Consider the following 22,003-nt stretch of genomic DNA (forward strand, 5'->3'; position numbering starts at 1 on the left):
AAAAAAAGAGGCGGTGGGCAGGCATCCGGGAAGGCAGAGACAGAAATTAGATTTGTGGCAACCTTTTCCTGATGATGTACCACAACATCTCTCAGTTGCAGGGGCCTCCCCAGGCAGGGGACCAAGGCCAACCCTAATCTTCTCCTTCCTCAGGCACAGGTTACCGGCACATACTCATCACACCCCCTCCAAGACACCCAGACAGAAGTGCGGTGGTGGATCGAAGCTCTCCACTTGGGGTTCAGGGCACCTGAATCTCTCCGCTGTGTAAGAAAACAGCTTAATTTCCTTGCTCATCCAGGGATGTGCAGATAGAATCCCATACAGTATTGTGAGATCCCTTCTTGTCCTGAGGCTGAGCAGTTGAGGGGCCAGATGACCGATCTGCCAGCCACTTCGATTTCTCATACACAAGCAGTCTGACTACCAAGTTTTGCTGTGAACGATGTGCAAGTGAGTGAGGACACCTGTACGTACAGGTGGGCCATCCGAGCATCGAACGTGCATGACAATCATGTAAGGCACCGAGGTGGAGGATTGTGCTTTTTACCGGCAATGTCTTAAAACCTCTGTGCCATAGTTTCTCAGTGCCTTTCATAAGCTCAACTTCTGTTCTGACATTTGTTTCAAAGAAAGTTTCCTTCCATAAAAATACCACTTAAGGACACACATGCAGGAATGTGCATTTGGCCTTTCCTGGGTGTGAAATATTTTATTTGATGTGCTGATTGTCAAACTACATTGCTGGAAAATTAATATACCCTTAATTGCCTGGGTGACAACCTCTCACTACAGAAGCAACAGTGATTTGATCCTGAATCCTTGATTCTCGACCTCTTGCTGCCCGGGACTCCCAGCCTCAATGTCACACCCAATCTCCTGTTGCCTACAAATTCTGCTAATGACACATAGAAACAGGCTCAACATCTTGAAAAGAAAAAAAACCCACCACCACCAAGGATCTGGAAAAAGAGTGTGAGGATTCCATCCTACGTGATTGAAAATTTTAAAAATATTTTAAAGAGAACCATTAAGCCAGGCCTTTCTAAGCCAGGAAACTTTTGATTGGTTCCACATTCACATCATCTCTGGCTCGATTTGGTTCTTGGGGTTTGACTCAGCAAGCTTTTGTATTATCTCATTCCACATATGCTGAGGGTGAGGGGTATCTCTAAGTTGCCCTTTTATAGTTACAAAAATATATATATATATTAGTGAAAATCAGAGCTGACTTTCACTGTGGGCAATTCCAGCTAATGTGTCAGCACATGAGCTCTAGGCAGTGTGTGGAGAGGACCCCGAGGTAGGGGTAATTTTGGCCTGGTGGCAGCTGGTTGGGCAGCTGGGAGTGAGCAGCTGCAGGAGGGGACTGCTTCCACAGAGGGTAGATTTAAAGTTGGACTTCTGTGCAGAACTGTTCAAGTTGACCTGACCCTGGGTCAAATTCTATCCCTTGGTGTACGTTACCAGCTTATGCTTTGACGTGAGATGAACAGCGGTGGGGAAGTGAGCCAGGGCCATAACAAGGACCCTTGCCTACTTCTGGATTCACAGCATTACTGAGGAGATTTCAGGTCCTGAAGGTGGTAATTCTTAGGTGATCTTCTTCTCAACGTGATGTTTGGGTGGAGCTTCGCCAACAGGGTTCTCATTTAAAGTTTAGAATGTCCTTTCATAACTGTTGGAAAGGAGGTTTGCATACATGGAGAGTATCTATGATTTGCCCACTTCTGTTTAAAAAAAAAAACAAAACAAAAACACCCTTTTTGACTGTAAATCCTGTGCTCTGTAAATAAGTTTTGGGTCCAAGAAGACCAACGACTCACATTTTCATACCCCACTGCCCACCCTGCTTCTGGAGCCCACAGCCACAGGAGGGGGAGGCATCTGCCTGGGAGGGGCCACAAATGGATCCAAACAGACATATTTAGTTAGTCAACGAGCTCATCATCTTCTGAATTTTAAAATTTACCATGAGCAAATGTAAGTGCAGGCTCCCTTTGAAAAAATGTACAGCATTTCCCTCAGAGCAACTCAGTAAGTGCAGGAAGGTGAGAACCACATTCCATCCAGGTGTGCGGGACTGAACACCTGTGAGTTTGGGAACAAAGTCTCAGCTGTTCAACCTGAGGGGCCACGGCTGGAAAGGCAGAGTGCCTGGGCAAAGAGACACTGGCTGTCAGACCCCTTCTTTCCAGTAGAATCCAAGGTCATCTGGCCATTGGTTCCGTATCACTTCTCCTTCCTCCTCCACACCTCTAACATTGACTGTGCGCTCACAGTATGCCCAACACCCTACTAAGGGCTCTCTGAGCCTTCCTAAGTTTCCTTTCTCTCTCACTTCATTCGTGTGCTACTTACAATGGCCCCTGCCTGGCACATCAGCTTATTTAGGAGACCTACTAGGTTTCAAGGTAGCAGGTGGGGGTAGGGAAGGGGACAGGTATTAACATCAATGTGGTTGTCCTTTCTGTCCTCCTGCTTAACCTCCAAACTAGAAAAACGAGCAAGTTTCATGCAGAATAAATCAAATGCCAACACATTTCTTGGTTTTCTGAACTGGTAACACTTTCCCCTGCTTAAAAAATGTGGTCAGGCCTAAAAATAAGCCCAATGTATAAAGTTCTGATACTTGTATTCTCAGAGAATGCTCCTAGGAAAGTGTTGTAAAATGCCCTTGAGTAGATTTTCATGGATTATGATTTGATTAGTCATTCCCAGTTCAAGCTATTTTGCTGAAAACCACTCTCATCGGAAAACTTGGTGATATTTGTATCTTGCCTGTTTTTTTTTCTATAGGCATCTGCCCTGTTATGTGTGCACTGGAATTAGATCCTCTTGGCAGGGGACACTGAGGTGATTTCAGGAAACTGTGTGTGTTTGGTGATTGCCAGTTGCTGATGGGTACAGGACCACTCCTGAATCCAAACAAGAGCCTGGGCCAGGTGTGGGGAGGGGCATTATGAGAAAACAGTCGACTTGAGTATGATAGGCAAGGGGAGAATCCTCAAGAAAGCTCAAGCCGGAGGAAGGGAGTAGAAACTCGGGATGAAATCATTCAAGAGCAGTAGAAAGCAGAAGGGCACCTTGCGAAATAGTTGATTTAGTCGGGGGCCCAGGGAACCAAGTTAATTCCAGCCCTGCAGGCACGGGAATGAGGGAGGGTTGAGCAACCGCTCTGGTGTCAGGTGGCCATGAGGAGAGCACTGTTCATTGTAACTTGGGAATTTCATGTGAAATTCAGCCAGCAAGGACCTTGTTTCCCCTAAGGGACTGGGGGTTGGGGGAAGCCTGGGTGGCCTGGGGCTGGATCATGGTATATTGAGAAGAAAAGGCAAGTTTATGAGTTAAAGGCTAAACAGGTTGGACCTGTCCGTGAAATGTACTGACATGGAACATCTGCACCCCCCTTGCAATTCCTCCCACTGGAAAAATCTGGCTTCCTTGCTGACTGGTGGGGAGGGGGCCTCCTATGTGAGTGACAGGGAATGGAAACTTGGAGAAGCATGGGAAACAGTATTTGGGCTCTAGGGTCAAAGTCTAAAGGAAACTCTTCTCAAATCTTTTGTGCTCACTCAACTTAACTCAGTTATTCCCATGGGGGAAATAAATAAAGGTAACGGAAACCATAATTTTTGATCCTTAACAGTCCTTATGTAGCCTGGGTAGGCACCCTAACCTAGCACTGGTTCCTGCTGGGTGATTTGGAAAGATCCTTGGTGGGTGGAAAGAAGCCCCCTAGAGGTGGACACATTGTCATACATAGCATCTCCAGGGCCTAGATTCCATGACAAGAGTGTACAATGGCTTCCCAAACTCAATAGGTAGGAAGCCTGTGCTTTATTACCATTAGCCCATGGACTTGAATAGTGCTTTTCACTCCAGAGTATCTCCGTATCTATTCAGTCTATCCAGTGTGACTTCCCAGGTGGTGCTAGTGATAAAAACCCACCTGCCAGTGCAGGAGACGTAAGAGACACGGGTTCAATCCCTGGGTCGGGAAGGTCCCCTGGAGAAGGAAATGGCAACCCACTCCAGTATTCTTGCCTGGAGAATTCCATGGACAGAGGAGCCTGGCAGGCTACAGTCCATGGGGTCACAAAGTCAGACACGACTGAAGTGACTTAGCACAGCACACAATGTGACATGGGGGATAAGTAATGTTTTTCCTATTTTCATAATAGAGAAAATAAATACAAATCAAAGTTTATTTTTCTTAAAAAGGTTTTCAGTAACTATGTTTAATTCAATGAGAATCTTGCTACCTTCTCCCTCTTCATTCATCTAACAAATACGTACCAAGCACCTTTTAGTAACACTAGTGTGTCAGATGCTTGCATGCATGCATGATAAGTCACTTCATTCGGGTTCAACTCTTTGCAACCCTATGGACCATAGCCAGCAAGGCCCCTCTGTCCATGGGATTCTCCAAACAAGAATACTGGAGTGGTTTGCCATGCTCTTCTCCAGGGGATCTTCCTGACCCAGGGATCGAACTCGCATCTCTTATGTCTCCTGCATTTGGAGGCAGGTTCTTTACTACTAGCGCCACCCGGGAAACCCTGTTAGATGCTTGGGAATATACAAAAATGAACTAAGACAAGGTTCCAACATTCATTCTAGTTACAGTCCCAAATAGGAGACATGTGATAAACTCACACATCATTATCTAACACTTAGTAGCCTGAAAAACATGTAACTAAAATTGTGATAAATGACTCCAAGGTCAGATTCAAGTGCTGTGAGAGTGTGTAACACAAGGATCTAACCTAGTCTTGGGGTCTGGCTTAAGGCCTCCCTGAAGAAGGGCCATTTCCACACCAGTTCTCAGACTTTGAACTGGGGTTGCAGATGGGGACATAGTGAGCACATGTCAACAGAATGACCAAGACCAAAGCTACAGAGCTGCAGCACAGGTCAGCACAAGCCACCCCCTGTAACTCTTATCAGGTTTCTCTTCCTCTCTTTCCGGTTACTCTTTCCCCTACACTGCCACCAGCCATTACTTTCTCCCTTCATCTGAATACAGCTTAGGTGGGTTTCTATCTTTCATCTTTGAAAATGAGGCAACAGAGATAAGAATCCGATAGCATGAAAAGCCCAACATCCGGGTTATGTATATGCGTGCATGAGTGTGTGTCATGTAGATGTGGGAAAATAATGATAATATTTAAGAAACATTGCTTTAGGGATCTCCCTGGCTATCTGGTGATTAAGAATCTGCCTGCGAATGCAGGGGACATGGGTTCGATCCCTGATCCTGGAAGATTCCACATACTGTGGGGCAACTAAACCTGTACACCACAACTACTGAGCCTGTGACCTAGAAAACTGGAGCTGCAGCTACTGAAGCCTGCATGCCCTAAAGCCCATGCTCTGCAACAAGAGAAGCCATCACAATGAGAAGCCCGTGCACTGCCTCTAGAGAGTAGCCCCTGCTCACCAAAACTAGAGAAAGCTCATTGATGTATACCAAAAACCATCACAATATGGTAAAATAATTATCCTTCACTTAAAATAACTTAATTAATTGAAAAAACAGAAAGCACATACACAGCAACAAAGACCCAGTGCAGCCATAAATAAATAAAATATACTACTTTAGAAACTACCATTCCTCATACACTGCCACAAAATTGAAATCACCAGGGTGCTTCTTTTTATCAATTTATCTTTTGGATCTTAGGGAACTGAATGTAGAATGTTTACAATTGGAGTGGTGGGGTACTGGGACTACAGAGTGAGGGGTGGAGATCTTGATGCAAAGAGTTTTGCCACTCAGGATAATACCCTTGAGGTCCATCCAAGTTGTTGTACTTTCCTTTTCATCACACCCAGAGTTTGCCTAACTGTTCATCTATCAAAGGACATTTGGGTTGTTTTCAGTTTGAGGCCATTACAGGGAAAGCTATAAGCTGTAAACATTAATGTACAAGACTCTGTAGGGGGCATTAGTTTTCATTTCTCTGGGATAAACGTCCAGGGGTGTGATTTCTGGGTCCTATGATAATTGCATGTTTAGTTTTATAGGAAACTGCCAAACTATTTTCCAGAGTGGCCACAGCATTTCACTTTCCCACCCACAGTATCAGAGAGTTCTGGTTTTTCCACATTCTCGCCAGCATCTGGTATTGTCACTGCTTTTTATTCAATTGTTCTAATAGGTGTGTAGTATTAATAACATTTCATTGTCTAAGTTTGCATTTCCCTAATGGTTAATGATGGTGAACATCTTGTGTATTTATCATCTGTATTTCCTCTTTGGTGAAATGTGTCTTTATGTCCTTTACCCATTTTCTGGTTGGATTGTCTGTTTTATTCACTGTTGAGTTTTTAAAACGTTCTTCATATAGTGTAGATATGAGTCATTTGTCAGATGTGTGGTTTACATATGTTTTCTCCCATTTTATAGGTTGTCTTTTCATCCTCTTTAACAGGACCTTTCATGGAGCAAAAGTTTTAAATTTTGATCAAGTTCAATTTACTGGTTTTTCGTTTTCTGTATTGTGCTTTTGATGTCAAGTCTATGCACTTTCCCCCTAGTCCTAGGTCCTGAATATTTGCTGTTTGTTTTTAAAAATTTTAGTTTTACATGTAAGTCTGTGACACTTTTAACTTAATTTTTGTATGTGATGAGACTTAGGATGAGGTTTTTGATGAATAATTTTATGTATTAAGTTGGCTAGGCCATGGTGCCCAGATGTTTGGTAAAACAGCTGAATGTTGCTGTGAAGGTATTTTTTATTTTTAGAAAAGATTAACATTCAATTCAGTAGACTATAAGGCAGATTACCCTCCAAAATATAGGTGGGCTTGATACAATCAGCCAAAGGCCTTAAGAAAAAGATTGACCTCCCCCAAGGAAGAGGCAGTTTTCTAGAAGACTACCTTCAGATTAGAGCTGCAATATCAACTCTTTCCTGGGTCTCCAGCCTGCTGGCCTGACTTGCAGATTTGGACTTGCCAGTATCCACAATTGCATGAGCCAATTTCTTAAAATAAACATCTCTTTCTTTCTTTCTGTATATATTTAAAGTACAAATGGAATTCAAAGAAGGAAAGGTGGATAGTCTTTTCAATAAATGGTGCTGGAAAAATTGGATGTATGTATATACACACATACACATACATACATACATATATACACACATTCCCACATTCTTTCTATACACACACAGTCTTTACACAGACACACACAGTTTATTGGCTATGTTTCACTAAAGAACTCTAATACAAGGTTCTTTTATTTTGCCCATAGATATCCAACTTCTTCAGCACCATTTATTGAAAATGCCATCTTTCCTTCACTGAATTGTATTTACAGTTAAAAAAAAATCAGTTAAGCATATTTATGTGGGTGTATTCTGGATTCTATTCAGATCTGTTGGTCTATATATCCTCCTGCCAACACCACAGGCTGAAAAAATATTTATTTGTTTGTGCTGGGCCTTAGTTGTGGCATATGGGAGCTAGTTCCCTGACCAGGAATCGAACCCAGGCCCCCTGCATTGGGAGCTCAGAGTCTTAGCCACTGGACCACCAGGGAAGTTCCCACCATAGTCTTGATTATTAAAGATACGTAGTAGGGCCAACTGATTCTTTCCTCTTTTTTTTTGCTTTTTTCAAAATTGTTTTAGCTATTCTAGTTCCTTTGACTTTTTGAATAAATTTTAGACAAAATTCTACAAGTCTTGCTGAGATTTTTATTAGGAACTACCAACTTGTATATTAGGAGCTACCAACTTGATTAGGAACTACCAACTGAAGAACTATGGACGGATTTTCAAGACATTGTACAGGAGGCAGTGATCAAGACCATCCCCAAGAAAACAAAATGCAAAAGGGCAAAAAGTGGTTGTCTGAGAAGGCCTTACAAATAGCTGAGAAAAGAAGAGAAGCGAAAGGCAAAGGAGAAGGGGGAAGATATACCCATTTGAATGCAGAGTTCCAATGAATAACAAGGAGAGGTAAGAAAGCCTTCCTCAGTGATCAGTGTAAAGAAATAGAGGAAAACAATAGGATGGGAAAGACTAGAGATCTCTTCAAGAAAATTAAAGACACCAAGGGAATGTTTCATGCAAAGATGGGCACAATAAAGGACAGAAACAGTATGGAACTAACAGAAGCAGAAGATATTAAGAAGACGTGGCAAGAATACACAGAAAAAATATACAAAAAAGATCTTAATGACCCAGATAATCATGATGGTGTGATCACTCACCTAGAGCCAGCCATCCTGGGATGCAAAGTCAAGTGGGCCTTATGCAGCATCACTATGAACAAAGCTAGTGGAGGTGATAGAATTCCAGTTCAGCTATTTCAAATCCTAAAAGATGATGCTGTGAAAGTGCTGCACTCAACATGCCAGCAAATTTGGAAAACTCAGCAGTGGCCACAGGACTGGAAAATGTCAGTTTTCATTCCAATCCCAAAGAAGAGCAATGCCAAAGAATGTTCAAACTATCACACAGTTGCACTCATCTCACACACTAGCAAAGTAATGCTCAAAATTCTCCAAGCCAGGCTTCAACAGTGCATGAACCATGAACTTCCAGATGTTCAAGCTGGTTTTAGAAAAGACAGAGAAACCAGAGATCAAATTGCCAATATCCACTGGATCATGGAAAAAGCAAGAGAGTTCCAGAAAAACATCTATTTCTGCTTTGCTGACTATGCCAAAGGCTTTGACTGTGTGGATAACAACAAACTGTGGAAAATTCTGAAAGAGATGGGAATACCAGACCACCTTACCTACCTCCTGAGAAATCTGTATGCAGGTCAAGAAGCAACAGTTAGAACCGGACATGGAACAACGGACTGGTTCAAAATTGGGAAAGGAGTATATCAAGGTCGTATATTGTCACCCTGCTTATTTAACTTATATGCAGAGTACATCATGCGAAATTTCGGTCTGGATGAAGCACAAGCTGGAATCTATTACTGGGAGAAATATCAGTAATGCAGATGACACTACCCTTATGGCAGAAACCAAAGGAGAACTAAAGAGCCTCTTGATGAAAGTGAAAGAGGAGAGTGAAAAAGTTGGCTTAAAGTTGAACATTCAGAAAACTAAGACCATGGCATCTGGTCCCATCACTTCATGGCAAGTGGATGGGGAAACAGTGGCTGACTATTTTTTTGGGCTCCAAAATCACTGCAGATGGTGATTGTAGCCATGAAATTAGAAGACACTTACTCCTTGAAAGGAAAGTTATGACCGACCTAGACAGCATATTAAAAAGCAGAGACATTACTTTGCCAACAAAGGTCCATCTAGTCAAGCTATGCTTTTTCCAGTAGTCATGTATGGATGTGAGAGTTGGACTATAAAGAAAGCTGAGTGCTGAAGAATTGATGCTTTTGAACTGTGGTGTTGAAGAAGACTCTTGAGAGTCCCTTGGAATGCAAGGAGATCTAACTAGTCCATCCTAAAGGAAATCAGTCCTGAATATTCATTGGAAGGACTGATGCTGAAGTTGAAACTCCAATATTTGGCCACCTGATGAAAAGAACTGACTCGTTAGAAAAAACCCTGATGCTGGGAAAGACTGAAGGCAGAAGGAGAAGGGGCCAACAGAGGATAAGATGGTTGGATGGCATCATTGACTCAATGGACATGAGTTTGAATAAACTCTGGGAGTTGGTGATGGACAGGGAGGCCTGGCGTGCTGCGGTTCATGGGGTTGCAAAGAGTTGGACACAACTGAGTAACTGAACTGAACTGAACCAACTTGTATATCATTTTGAGGAGAACTGACATCTTTATTGGGGGCTTCCCTGGTGGCTCACATGGTAAAATGTCTGCATGCAATGCAGGAGACCCGGGTTCGATTCCTGGGTCGGGAAGATCCCCTGGAGAAGGAAATGGCATCTTTATTATGTTGAGTCTTCATATCCAGGAACATGGCATTTCTCTCCATTTATTTAGATCTTCTTTAATTTCTTTTCTTCTTTTTTTGCCATGCCATTAGCAGCTTGTGGGATCTTAGTTCCCCCCACAGTGATTGAACCCAGGCCCCTGGCTGTGAAAGCATGGCATCCTAATCACTGGACCGCCAGGGAATTCCCCTCTTCTTTGTTTTCTTTCATTAGCATTTTGTAGTTTTCAGCATACAAGTCTTATGCATATTTGTTAGGTATATGTCAAAGTCTTTTTTTTTTTTAGCAATTTTAAATGGTATTATATTTTTTATTTTGGTGCCCATGTTTCATTGTCAGTATATAGAAACATAATAGATTTTTAATATTTATTCCGTGATCTTGCTGAACTGACTTATTAGTTTTAAGAGTTAAAAAAATAGATTCCTAGCCTTCCCTGGTGGTCCAGTGGTTAAGAATCTGCCTGCCAATGCAGGGGACACAGGTTCAATCCCTGGTCTAGGAAGATCCCATGTGCCTTGGGACAACTAAGTCCATACTTTACAGCTACTGAGCCCACATGCCGCAAATACTAAGCCTGAATGCCCTAGAGTTCATACTCCACAAGAGAAGCCATCACAATGAGAAGCCTATGTACCACAACTAGAGAGGAGCCTCTGCTCACCACAATTAGAGTAAGCCTGTGCATTGCAATGAAGATCCAATGAAGCCAAAAAAAGAGAAGATTCCTAAAATATGACACAATTGAACTTATCTATAAAACAGACTCACAGATATAGAGAACAGACTTGTGGCTGCCAAGGGGGAGTTAGGAGGGGGAAGAAAGGATTGGGAGTTTAGGATTAGCAGATGTAAACTATTATATACAGAATGAATAAACTACAAGGCCTTACTGTATAGCACAGGAAACTATATTCAATATCCTGTGATAAATGGAAAAGAATACAAAATATATATATGTATATATATAACTCACTTTTTTGTATAGCAGAGATTAACACTTTAAGTCAACTATACTTGAATAAAATGAATTAAAAAATAGCTTCCTTGAGATTATCTGTGTAGATTATCATGCCACCTGCAAATAGAAAGTTTCATTTCTTCCTTTCAAATCTATATGTCTTTTCTGTCATTATTGTCCTAACTAGAACTTCTAGCACGATGATAAAAAAGAATAGTAGCAATGGACATCCTTGCCTTCTACCTGATTTTAGGGTGAAAGCATTCAGTTTTCCACCCTTAAATATAATATTAGTTGTAAGGCTTTTTTTTTTTTTTTTTTGGTAGGTACCCTTTAGCAAGTTAAGGAAGTTTCCTTCTATTCCTTGCTTGCTGAGAGATTTTGTCATGATTGGATGTTGAATTTTGTCAAATGTCTTTTCTGCATCAGTGGATATGCTCATGTGATTTTTCTTCTCTCAGCCTGTTAATATGATGGTATACATTATTGGTTTTTAATATTCAACCAGACTTGGATACTTGTCACTGTCCCACAAGATGGTGGAGTAGAAGGACGTGTGCTCATCTTGTGAGAACTTCAAAATTGCAACTAACTGCTGAATAGCCGTTGACAGGAGAATGATCCCAGCAGAAAAAGATACTCCACATCCAATGGCAAATGAGAAGCCCCAAAAAGATGGTGAAAGGAAGAGTGAAAGTTGCTCAGTCATATCTGACTCTTTGCAACCCCATGAACTATACAGTCCATGGAATTCTCCAGGCCAGAATACTGGAGTGGATAGCCTTTCCCTTTTCCAGGGGATCTTCCCAACTCAGGGATCGAACCCAGGTCTTCTGCATTGCAGACAGATTCTTTACCATCGGAGCCACAAGGGAAGCCCAAGAATACTGGAGTGGGTAGCCTATCCCTTCTCAAGCAGATCTCCCTGAGCCAGGAATCAAACTGGGGTCTCCCATATTGCAGGCGGATTCTTTGCCAACTGACCTATCAGGGAAGTTGATGGTAGGAGGGACAAAACTGTGCTTAGAATCAAACCCTTTACCCACCAGAGATGCTTGGAGGGCTCAAACAAAACCTTGTGCACACCAGGACCCAGGAGAAAGGAGCAGTGACTCCATAAAAGATTGAGCCAGACTTACCTGTGAGTGTCCAGGAGTACAGCCATGAAATTAAAAGATGCTTGCTCCTTAGAAGAAAAGCTATGACCAACTTAGACACCATATTAAAAAGCCGAGACATTACTTTGCTGACAAAGTCCATCTAGTCAAAGCTATGGTTTTTCCAGTAGTCATGTATGGATGTGAGAGTTGGACCATAAAGAAAGCTGAGCACTGAAGAAGTGATGCTTTTGAACTGTGGTGTTGGAGAAGACTCTTGAGAGTCCCTTGGACTGGAAGGAGAGCCAACCAGTCAATCCTAAAGGAAATCAGTCCTTAATATTCATTGGAAGGACTGATACTGAAGCTCCAATACTTTGGCCACCTGATGCGAGGAACTGACTCATTGGGAAGGACCCTGATGCTGGGAAAGATTGAAGGCAGGAGGAGAAGGGGACAACAGAGGATAAGATGGTTGGATGGCATCACCAACTCGACGGACATGGGTTTGGGCAAGCTCTGGGTGTTAGTGCTGCAGTCCATGGGGTCACAAAGAGTCGGACACAATTAAGTGACTGAACTGAACTGAACTGGATACTTATAATGAACCCTACTTGGTCATGGCATATAATTCCTTTATATTGCTGAATTCTACTTGCTAATATTTTGCTAAAGATTTTTGCATCTATATTCATGAGGGATATTGGTCTGTAGTTTTCTTGTACTGTCTCTAGGTGGTTTTGGTTTCAAGGTAATGCTAACTTCATAAAATTAATAGGGAAATGTTCCCATTACTTCTATTTTCTGGAAGAGATAATGTAGAATTGCTGATACTTTAAATATTTGGTAAAATTATCCAGTGAAATCTTTTGGAACTAGAGAGTTCTTTGTTGGGAGTTTTAAAATTATGCAGTTAATTTCCTTAATAGTTATAGGGCTATGAACTCTATTTATATTGGGTGACTTGTGCTAGTTTGTGTTTTTCAAGGAATTGGTCCATTGCATTTAAGTTTTTAAATACAAGTGTGTAGAGTTGTTCATGGTACTACCTTATTGTACCCCACCCTTATCTGTAGGATCTGTAGTGATATCTCCTGTTTTGTTCCTGATATTGGTAATTTGCTTCTTCTCTTTTTCCTTTGTCTGTCTTGCTAGAGATTGTCAAGTCTATTGATCTTTACAAAGGAACAGCTTTTGTTTCATTTATTTTCTTCATTGTTTTCCTTTATTCAATTCCATTGATTTCTGCTCCTTATAATTTCCTTCCTTCTTGCTTTGTGCTTATTTTGCTCTGCTTTGATAGACACATACTTTCTTTTTATTAATGTTTGCATGATATATCTCTTTACATCCTTTTACTTTCAGTTTCTCTATATCATTATATTTGAAGTAAGTTTCTAGTAGAATGCATATAATTGGGTCATATTTTTCTTATCCACTCCACCAATCTTTGTCTTCTAATTGATATACTTAGACCATTTATACTTAATGCAATTTTTTATAAATTAGAATCTAAATCTGCCATTTTATTTTTTGTTTTCTGCCTTTTATTTCTCAGATTTCTTTTTTCTGCCTTCCTGTGGGTTACTTGAATATTTTTTGGAATATCATTTTGATTTATCTGTCATGGTTTTGAGTGTATATCTTTGTATAGATTTTTAGTGGTTCCTTTAGGTATTTATATATATATATATATATAAAAATAACTTACCACACTCTAGTGATGGATTTTTTTACCATTTCAGGTGAAGTGGAAACCTTACCTCCATTTATATTCATTTACTTTCCTCATAGACTCAAGAGGGGAAGGAAAGTCTACTGGATTTCTTCATATTTTTGTTTATTGTGTTCTTTCTTCCTTATATTCCAAGAGTCCTTCTTTTATTATTTTCTTTCTGTTTGGAGAAGTTCTTCTAGCTATTCTTTTAGGGTAGGTGTGATGGTGACAAATTCTCTTAAGTTTTCCTCATCTGAGAATGTCTCCATTTCCCTTTCATTCCTGATGGACATTTTTGAGGGATGTAGGATTCTGGGTTAGCAGTCCTTTTCTTTTAGTGCTTGAAAAATGTGCCAATTCCTTATTAGAACATTGTCTCCTTGTTCTATTTTCTTTTTGCCTTTAAGACTTTCTTTGTTTTTAGTTTTCAGAAGTTTGACTATGATGGGTCTTAGCGTGAATTTCTTTGCATCTATCCTGCTTAGGGTTCTTTCAGCTCTTTGAATATGTAGGTTTATCTTTTTTTCCCAAACTTGGAAACTTTGAGATTTTATTTTTTCAAATGGTCTTCAGCCCCTTTCTCTTTCTTCCCTCTTCCTGAGACTTCAGTGATATCAATGTTATTATGTTTTGTTATAGTCCCATAAGTTCCTGAGGCTCTTTTCATTTTTTTCCAGTTCTCACTATGTAATTTCTATTGTTATACCTTCAAGTTCATTAATTCTTTTGTCTGCTCTATTCTGTTGAGCTCATCCACTGAGTTTTTCATTTCTAAATTTTTCATTTAGTTCTTATTTGTATCTTCGTATTTGTTTGCTGAGATATTATATTTCTTTGCTGAGACTTTCTAGTCTTTTCATTTGTTTCAAGCATGTTTGTAATTGTTCACTGAAGCATTTTTATGGTAGATGCTTCAAAATCTTTGTCAGATAACTGTAACATCTCTTATTTTGATTTGGGCATCTGTTGATTCTTTTTTTCATTCAATTTGAGATCTTCCTTGGTCTTGGTGTAATGAATGATTTTCAGTTGAATACTGTTCATTTTGGGTATCATGTAATGAGGCTCTTATTTAAGCCTTTTGTTTTTCCTATTTGGACAAGTTTCCCCTACTCTGGCACGGAAAAGAGAGTTGCTGCCTTGTTAGTGGCACATTGGGGTAGAAGTTCAGGCTCTCCACTCATCATTCATTGGCATGGGTGTGTGTGGAAGTCATAGTTTTTCCTGTGGTGTTTGGCTACAGTAGAGTAGTACTTGTCTAAAAGTTGCCTACTTTGCTAGGCTGCCCCTTTCTTGGTCCTTCGGCTAAAGAGAGCAGGCCTTTCTTGTTTGTTTGCTCCCACTTGGTTTTTTCTTAACTGCTGGTGTCTCCAGCATCCAGTCTGGAATCAATGAGGCAAAAAGAAAATCCAGGGAACTCACCATCACGTCATTCATTGGTTACTGAGGTCTTTAGCCACTCTGCCTTCTTCTTTCCACCTTTCTTGGTCCTCTTATATTTGTTTTATATATAACACCCAGGGTTTTTAGCTGTATTTAGTGACAAAAATAGGGACGAGTACATCTATTCCAGCTTCTTTTCTTGGAGGCAGAAATCCCCATTTGATGCTTTGGACTCCACACCTCTTATTAGCTAAACCTCTTCACTTATCCCTGAAGGTGTGGTGTTAAAAAGTCAGTTTGATATGCGGTCTTCATTGAGTGAGTGGATCATGCTCATGTAGCCTGTGAGATATTGAGGCAGATCCATAGATTAAGGCGTCCCCAGAGTTCTCCAGCTGCTGAGCTGGTAACAGATTCCTTAAATCTGTTCTGCTCTTGAATAAACAAGTCTTCAGTATGTGCCCAGAGCTGCAACGGGTGTTTAAGAGGTTATGGAGAAAGCTGTAGCCTTCACTCTCAGGATGTTTAATGTCTAGTTGAGGAGAAAAGACAAATGAATTCTCCATCTCAGCACTTGGCATATAGTAGACAATCAATACTTGCTTGATGCTAGGATGAGTGCTGCTGAACAAATGTTAACTGTCCCTGAATGACAGGTGCTAAAATAATTGTGTGATGCAGACTAGAATTGTTGTCTGAGCCAGAAGACAGGCAGTGGTGTGGTTTGGGAGTAGTCAAGAAGGAGGTAGAGGTTGGGTTGTTTTGTAGGTTGGGTTGGATATAGAAGTATTTTTTTTTTATTGAGGTATAATTGACATATAACATGATATTAGTTTCAGGTATACTGCATAGTGATTCAATATTTGTATATACTGTGAAGTGATCACTACAATAAGTCTAGTTAACATCTGTCACCATACATAGTTACAAATGTTTCTTTCTTGTGATGAGCATTTTTAAGATCTACTTTTTAGCAACTTGCAAATATAATAATATGGCTTTATTAATTATAGTGTCCATGCTGTACGTCACATCCTCATGACTTATTTATTTTGTAACTGGAAGGTTGTGCCTTTTTGAAGGTATTTTTTTGAAGGAAAAATGGACAGGACTTGTTAACAGACTGTTTATGTGGGGGCTGGGGCATGAAAGAGAGTAAAAAGCCAGACTAGTTCAGATCCTGGGTCACTGGGAGCCAAGCAGAAGACTATATGTTTGATCTTGGACCTGATTAGCTTAAGTTGTTAGCAAAAGATCCAAGCACAACTGCACAGTTTTTGGACTATCTGGAACTGAGGGACAAGACAATATTAGAAAAACTCATTTTTTCACCTGAGAGTCTCCAGAAGATGTAGGCCCTAGCTCCAGCTTTGCAGCCAAAAAAACTATGTAATCCAAGGCAATTTACAATGCCTCCCTGGGTTTTGATTTCCTTATCTGTAAAATGGAGTGCATTGCTATGTGGTTTTTAATGAGATAACATTTGATCAGCAACCAGCACAGTATCTGGGATTTGGAAAGAACTCTGGACTTGTTGGAATATTTTCCTTTTAGCTGTAAAGTTCTAGGATTCTGAGATTTCTTTGAAATGTGAAGAATACTTACTGTATCTGCCTTCTACGACTGAGTTTTCACTTAGTAGCTTTTCCCCCCAGCAGAGCCCACCAGTTTTTATTATGTAAAGGTCAGAATGTGAGGGAGGGAAGGTTGTACATGTTGTGTCTCAGTCTTCTCAGACTTCCTAAATTTTGAGCATTTGCAGCTTTCATGCTTGAATCAGAAAAGCCTCCATTTCGCTGACTCCAGCCCTCCACTCTGGGGAGTACAATGGGCTGGTAGCCATTAATACACAGGAAGGGAGGGCTTTGTGATATCTTAAAGCTATTGGATTTTATTTATTTCCAGTTTGTTCAACATTTGTTCCACAGATCTGGACAGTTTTAAAATGGGTGGGGATGGGGAGAGAGAAGGATGAAACCTAACTAGGCCTAGAGAAAAGGATGAACAGTTTTGCCTTTCAATATCAAACTGAGGCTCTTAATAAACCTCGAAAAGACTTGTAGGCATAATTTTGCTTTTCTGAAAACAACGCTGCCTTGACTTTCCACGTGGCATCTGAAGAGTAGACTCTGGTTTGAGAAATTGTTTCATATTTTGTGACTAGGATAGTATTTCTTTCTTTCCTTAATTGGAAAAATTAATTAAAGAAATTTTAATTTAATTTAATTAATTAAAATCTTTTTAATTAAAGATATTTTTCAGGTTTGTAAAGTAATACAAGCTCAGTGTAAAGAATTTGGAATTTACAAATATTAGAATATGAAAATAATTCATAATTCTACTATTAGAATCATTGTTAATATTTTGTTTATTTCCTTTCTGTCTTCTTTCTTTTTGCACATGTGCACACACACACACACACGCAGGAGATCATATTGTATGTTCATCTGTATCCTCCCTTTCTCCACTTAATTTAGGCTGCAAGCATTTTCTCATGATGTTATAGACTCTCTTAAACATGATTTTAAATAACTACAAAGCATTTATAGTATAAATGTTACTACATAAGATTTTATAATTTAGACATTGAAGTTGATTTCACTTTTTCTCTAATTTAAATGATACTACAATGAGTTTCTTAGTATTTATATCTTTTGTGCATTTCTGTTTTTTTTTTTTTTTTTTTAGGGTAGTCCTTAGAGAGTTTCTGGGTGAAAAGATAAGAACACCATTAAGGCTTTGGCACATTTTGGCAAATGACCCTGTGAGAAAGTTGTATCAATTTGCATGCCCAGTAGTATTTGAGAATGCCTGACTCACTACATTGATGCAGAATACTTCACCATATTTGTGCAAGACAATATTATGGATCATTTCCATTCAAAAGGCATTTACTGAGCACCTACTATGTGTAGCGTACCGGGCTAGGTATGAGACTCACCCCCCATTATGCAGTGTAAGTGCTAGGCAGATAACACACATACAAAGATGGTTAAAAATACAAGTAAGTGCAATCATATATCACTCTCTATGGCCAGGGTTGGTATCATATATCACTCTCTATGGCCAGGGTTGGTATCATTCAGCCTTCAAATAGCTACTTTTTGAGGAAAGACACTGTGCTAGCAAATTTTCAAACAGAATTGCAATCTCATACGTGCTTTTTAAAAAAATGCACTAATGTGAACCTTGCAAACAACAGGGGTTCAGTTGTAATAATTTACACTGTATTTCCTGATGTAAATTAAGGTCACAATGGAGAGGAATATGACAAATCCACAACTTTTCAAAAAGCAAAAACCCTATTTGGGTGAAAGGACAATTTCTGCTTTTGTCAATTCCCTTTAGAAAGTTAACCTGTTAGTTATCAGAGAAGGGGGACACAGAACACACAGAAAGCTAACCTCCTTCTGGCAGCTGGGGATAATTTGTCAGTCTCCTTTGAAATGTGGCTTTGTGCTCACTGGTGAAGGCAGCTGGAACAGCAAAAGCATGACAGACAAAAGCTGAAATCCACATGAAGAAAGGTCTTTTTCCCCCAAATTACTGCCTGAGTTAGCAACGGTCAGAACAGAAAGTACATGTATATGTTCCCAGCAACAAGCATGTCCCGAGCTAGAGAAGGCCCCTGTGCTACAGGACCCACTGAGAATAGTAGTAGCCCTGAATGGGGCTGCTGGATAGCATTTAAACAAGCCCTCTACCCACATGAAAAATTATACCCTCAAATGTAATCCATTTAAAGCAGAGATGAAATGAATGAAAGTATCATGTTTTAAAATCTAGTCAAAAGCATTTACTATTCTGAAAAGGAAGACCTACTTAATATATAGTGGACATTGTCCACTATATATTGTCTAGAGATATAGAAATAGAGGTTTTAGTATATGATTTCAAGTTAAAAGGTAACCAGTGGAATTCACTAAAAATAATACTATCCAACTGGAAACAATGCAAATGTCTTTCAACTGGTGAGTGAGTACACTGGTACATTCAAGCGATGGAATACTACTCAGCAATAAAAACAATGAACTACTGAGACATAAATCTCAAAATAATTAAAATGAGTGAAAGAAGCAGTATAAAAAGTTCTCATATTTGCTGGTTCCATTTCTATGACATTCTGGAAAAGGCAAAAGTATAGGAACATAAAACAGATCAGTGGTTACCAGGGGTTGGGAGTGAAGGATGGGGTTGATTACAAAGAGCAGCATAAGGAAGTTTTGGGGGGTGATATATATTGATTGTGGTGGTAGTTATATGACTTTTTGTATTTGTCTAAACTCATTAAACTGTATAACCCAAATAGGAAATTATACTGAATACTATTTTAAAAGGTGAATTTAAAAACCTCATAAAGATAATACTATCAAACGTGGGGAGGTGGAGAAAGAAAGGAGGTTGAGAGTAATGCTAAGTGACCTAAATCCATAGTTTTTACAGCAAGGAGTCAATAGATAAGGCTTCAAATGGATAAATTAAGAAGTAGGAGTAGAGACATATTTAGAAATATTGAAATAACTACCAGATGAATTGAAAACAGAATCTCTTAACAATGGCTGCTTCTGAGGAGTGACACTAAGGGTAGGGCAGAAAACTTTTTTTTTTTAATTACAAGCGTTCCTATATTACTTGATTTTAAAAAATCATTCTCATGTATTACTTTGATTTAAAAATAAAGGCAGTGGAAAATGCATTGGACTGGGAATCATGGAACCTGATCTTTAACCTTCAGTCTGCACTAATTGAATGACTCCCTTCTCTCTGAGTCTTGGTTTCTATTGATATATCCATAATATAAAGGGGTTGAACTAGATGACCTTTAAGATCCCTTTCAGACCTAAAAGAATTTATAACACCAGATGACTGGCATACCTACAACAATTCTTTATTGAACCCAAAGCTAAGAAACAGACATTCTTATTTTTAAACCTGGAAGGGACTCAATCATCAAATTAAAGACTTTTTTTAACCACTGAAGAAACCAAGACACAGAATTGTTAAAAGACCCACTTGAAATGACAGTTAATTGGCACAGAGCTAGGACTGGAGCTTAGGTCTCCGCCTGAACTCTTGCCATTGCACCACCCAACTTCTACTGGGTCTAATGGAGTTATTCCCAGGCACCAAGGCTGACAGAAATTCCTGGAGATGACACCAGACGTGAAACTCATATGCTTACATGGTTCCACTGGCCTGGGAAATGAGTCAGAATTTTGGAAGTGGTCCCTGACATAAGAATGGATGATGCAGTACCATAGGCATCCCCAAGTTGATTAAGGCTATGTTACAGCCCCATCTGAGGACTTCACTTGACTAATGACTGGAGAATCGACCACCTTAGACAGCTCTTGCCAGCCCACTCACTTTCTTCTTTGTGCGATAGGAATCCCACCACTCAGAAATACTACCCTTTTCATTCTGATTTAAAACAATATTTTTCTCATCGGTCTTTTATCTCTACAGCCTCTAAGCGCATGATATATTTCACCGAAATCTATGAAGTATGATAGATACGTCTACTTGGAAACATTTATCAACCATCATCAAATTAAAACAATACCTGGGTATGGCTTAGCAATCCTCCTAGAAAGCGAGTTGAAACAGGCCCCAGACTTTGACCACACTATCTTCTTAGGAAAGATCTTCCATGTTGGCTAGCAAGCAAGCTGTGAGCATGTGCGTTGTGCCAAGTGTCTTGCCCATGCCCCCCCCCCCCCTTCGCCTGAGCCTGAAGGCTCACTGGCCCCTCATCGCACAAGGTCTGAGATTTAGAGAATAAGGACACCATTATGTGGGGCTATCATTCTTCCCTGGTGGAAACAACGCTGCCCTTTGTAAGCTCCCAGCGAACTTCAAAGGGTGTGGCTATCTCTCTGTGCTCCCAGGGAAGCCTCCTTGGGAAACATCGCTCACAGTGTCCTTCTAGTACTAGAATCTTCTTCAGCTGATAAGTGAGTTAAAGAAGGAATTTTTAGGCTGCTCCCCCACAGCCCGTTGGTACTCTGTCTACCTTAGAAACAAGATTGTATTTTTTTTAGTCTTCCTCCCTTGGAAAACACTTGTTTGCCAACTTTTGTGCCCCCCTCCACTCCTGAATCAGGGCTCCCACTCAAGCCTGGCTGTCTGCCCAGTTCTGAATCTTGCCTTACCTACTGCCTGGCGTTTACTTCACAACAGCTGGCCCAGGGATATCGAGTACTTAGCCTCAGCTGCCAGCTTAGGGAAGGAGAGGCCCCTGGAGTTGAGCCTGTGACAAAGACAGCACTTGTTCCCACACCAGTATTCTCAATGTCAACAGCAGTGACAGGCTTGGTGAGAACTCCACAAGCCCAGGGATGTTTAGACATCCAGCTTCCAGACTGGCTTCGACTCTCCCCACAATGCTCTGAGGTGACTAGAAACCAGTAATAAGATTCTCCTTTTACAGTGTGGAAAGGCAAACACCGGGACACTAGGGATTTACCCAAGGGAACGATGATCGTAGTGTTCAAAACAAAAATCAGGATACCTGGTAATGACAAACACTGGTCTCTGTGACTTGCCAATTTGTTGATGTGAAAAGTGCTGTAACCTGGCTTGCTTGTCACTGAGTGATTGTGCTGGTGCCACCCAAAGTGATGGATGATGGCAAGGAGGTTGATGTGAGAGGAGGGGTGGTTCATGCCCTGTGGCGGGATGGCAAAGAGACGCTCTATCCAAGACCATCTCTCCTGGGGGGCTGCATGGCATTCCTTTCTTCCTTCCACCAACAAATGTTGACTGTAGTGGAAACACTGAGTCTTAACCACCTGAGCACCAGGGAAGTCCCAATATGTAGATGTATATTTATACATACTGTGTGTATATATTTATATACACATACATACATATATACACATATATCTTCTGGTGGCACAAATGATAAAGAATTTGCCTGCAATGCAAAAGACCTGGGTTCAATCCTGGGGTCAGGAAGATCCCCTG

General features: G+C 40.4%; 1 protein-coding gene across 2 annotated transcripts in view; it reads right to left on the bottom strand.

Annotated features, from left to right (window-relative positions):
• PLAC1 (placenta enriched 1) overlaps nt 1-20,737 on the bottom strand; it is a 36,709-nt gene extending 15,972 nt beyond the window's left edge. The window contains exons 1-2 of one of the 2 annotated variants that reach the window (XM_061409533.1): nt 20,601-20,737; nt 18,442-18,513 (exon numbers count right to left, since the gene is read on the bottom strand). The gene's annotated coding sequence lies outside the window, so the exon portion shown is untranslated. The remainder of the gene's footprint in view (nt 1-18,441; nt 18,514-20,600) is intronic. The other variant, XM_061409532.1, reaches the window with a different exon arrangement.
• Between the last annotated feature and the right edge of the window lie 1,266 nt (nt 20,738-22,003).

Source organism: Bos javanicus, chromosome X, assembly GCF_032452875.1.
Source record: "Bos javanicus breed banteng chromosome X, ARS-OSU_banteng_1.0, whole genome shotgun sequence".
Lineage (NCBI taxonomy): Eukaryota > Metazoa > Chordata > Mammalia > Artiodactyla > Bovidae > Bos > Bos javanicus.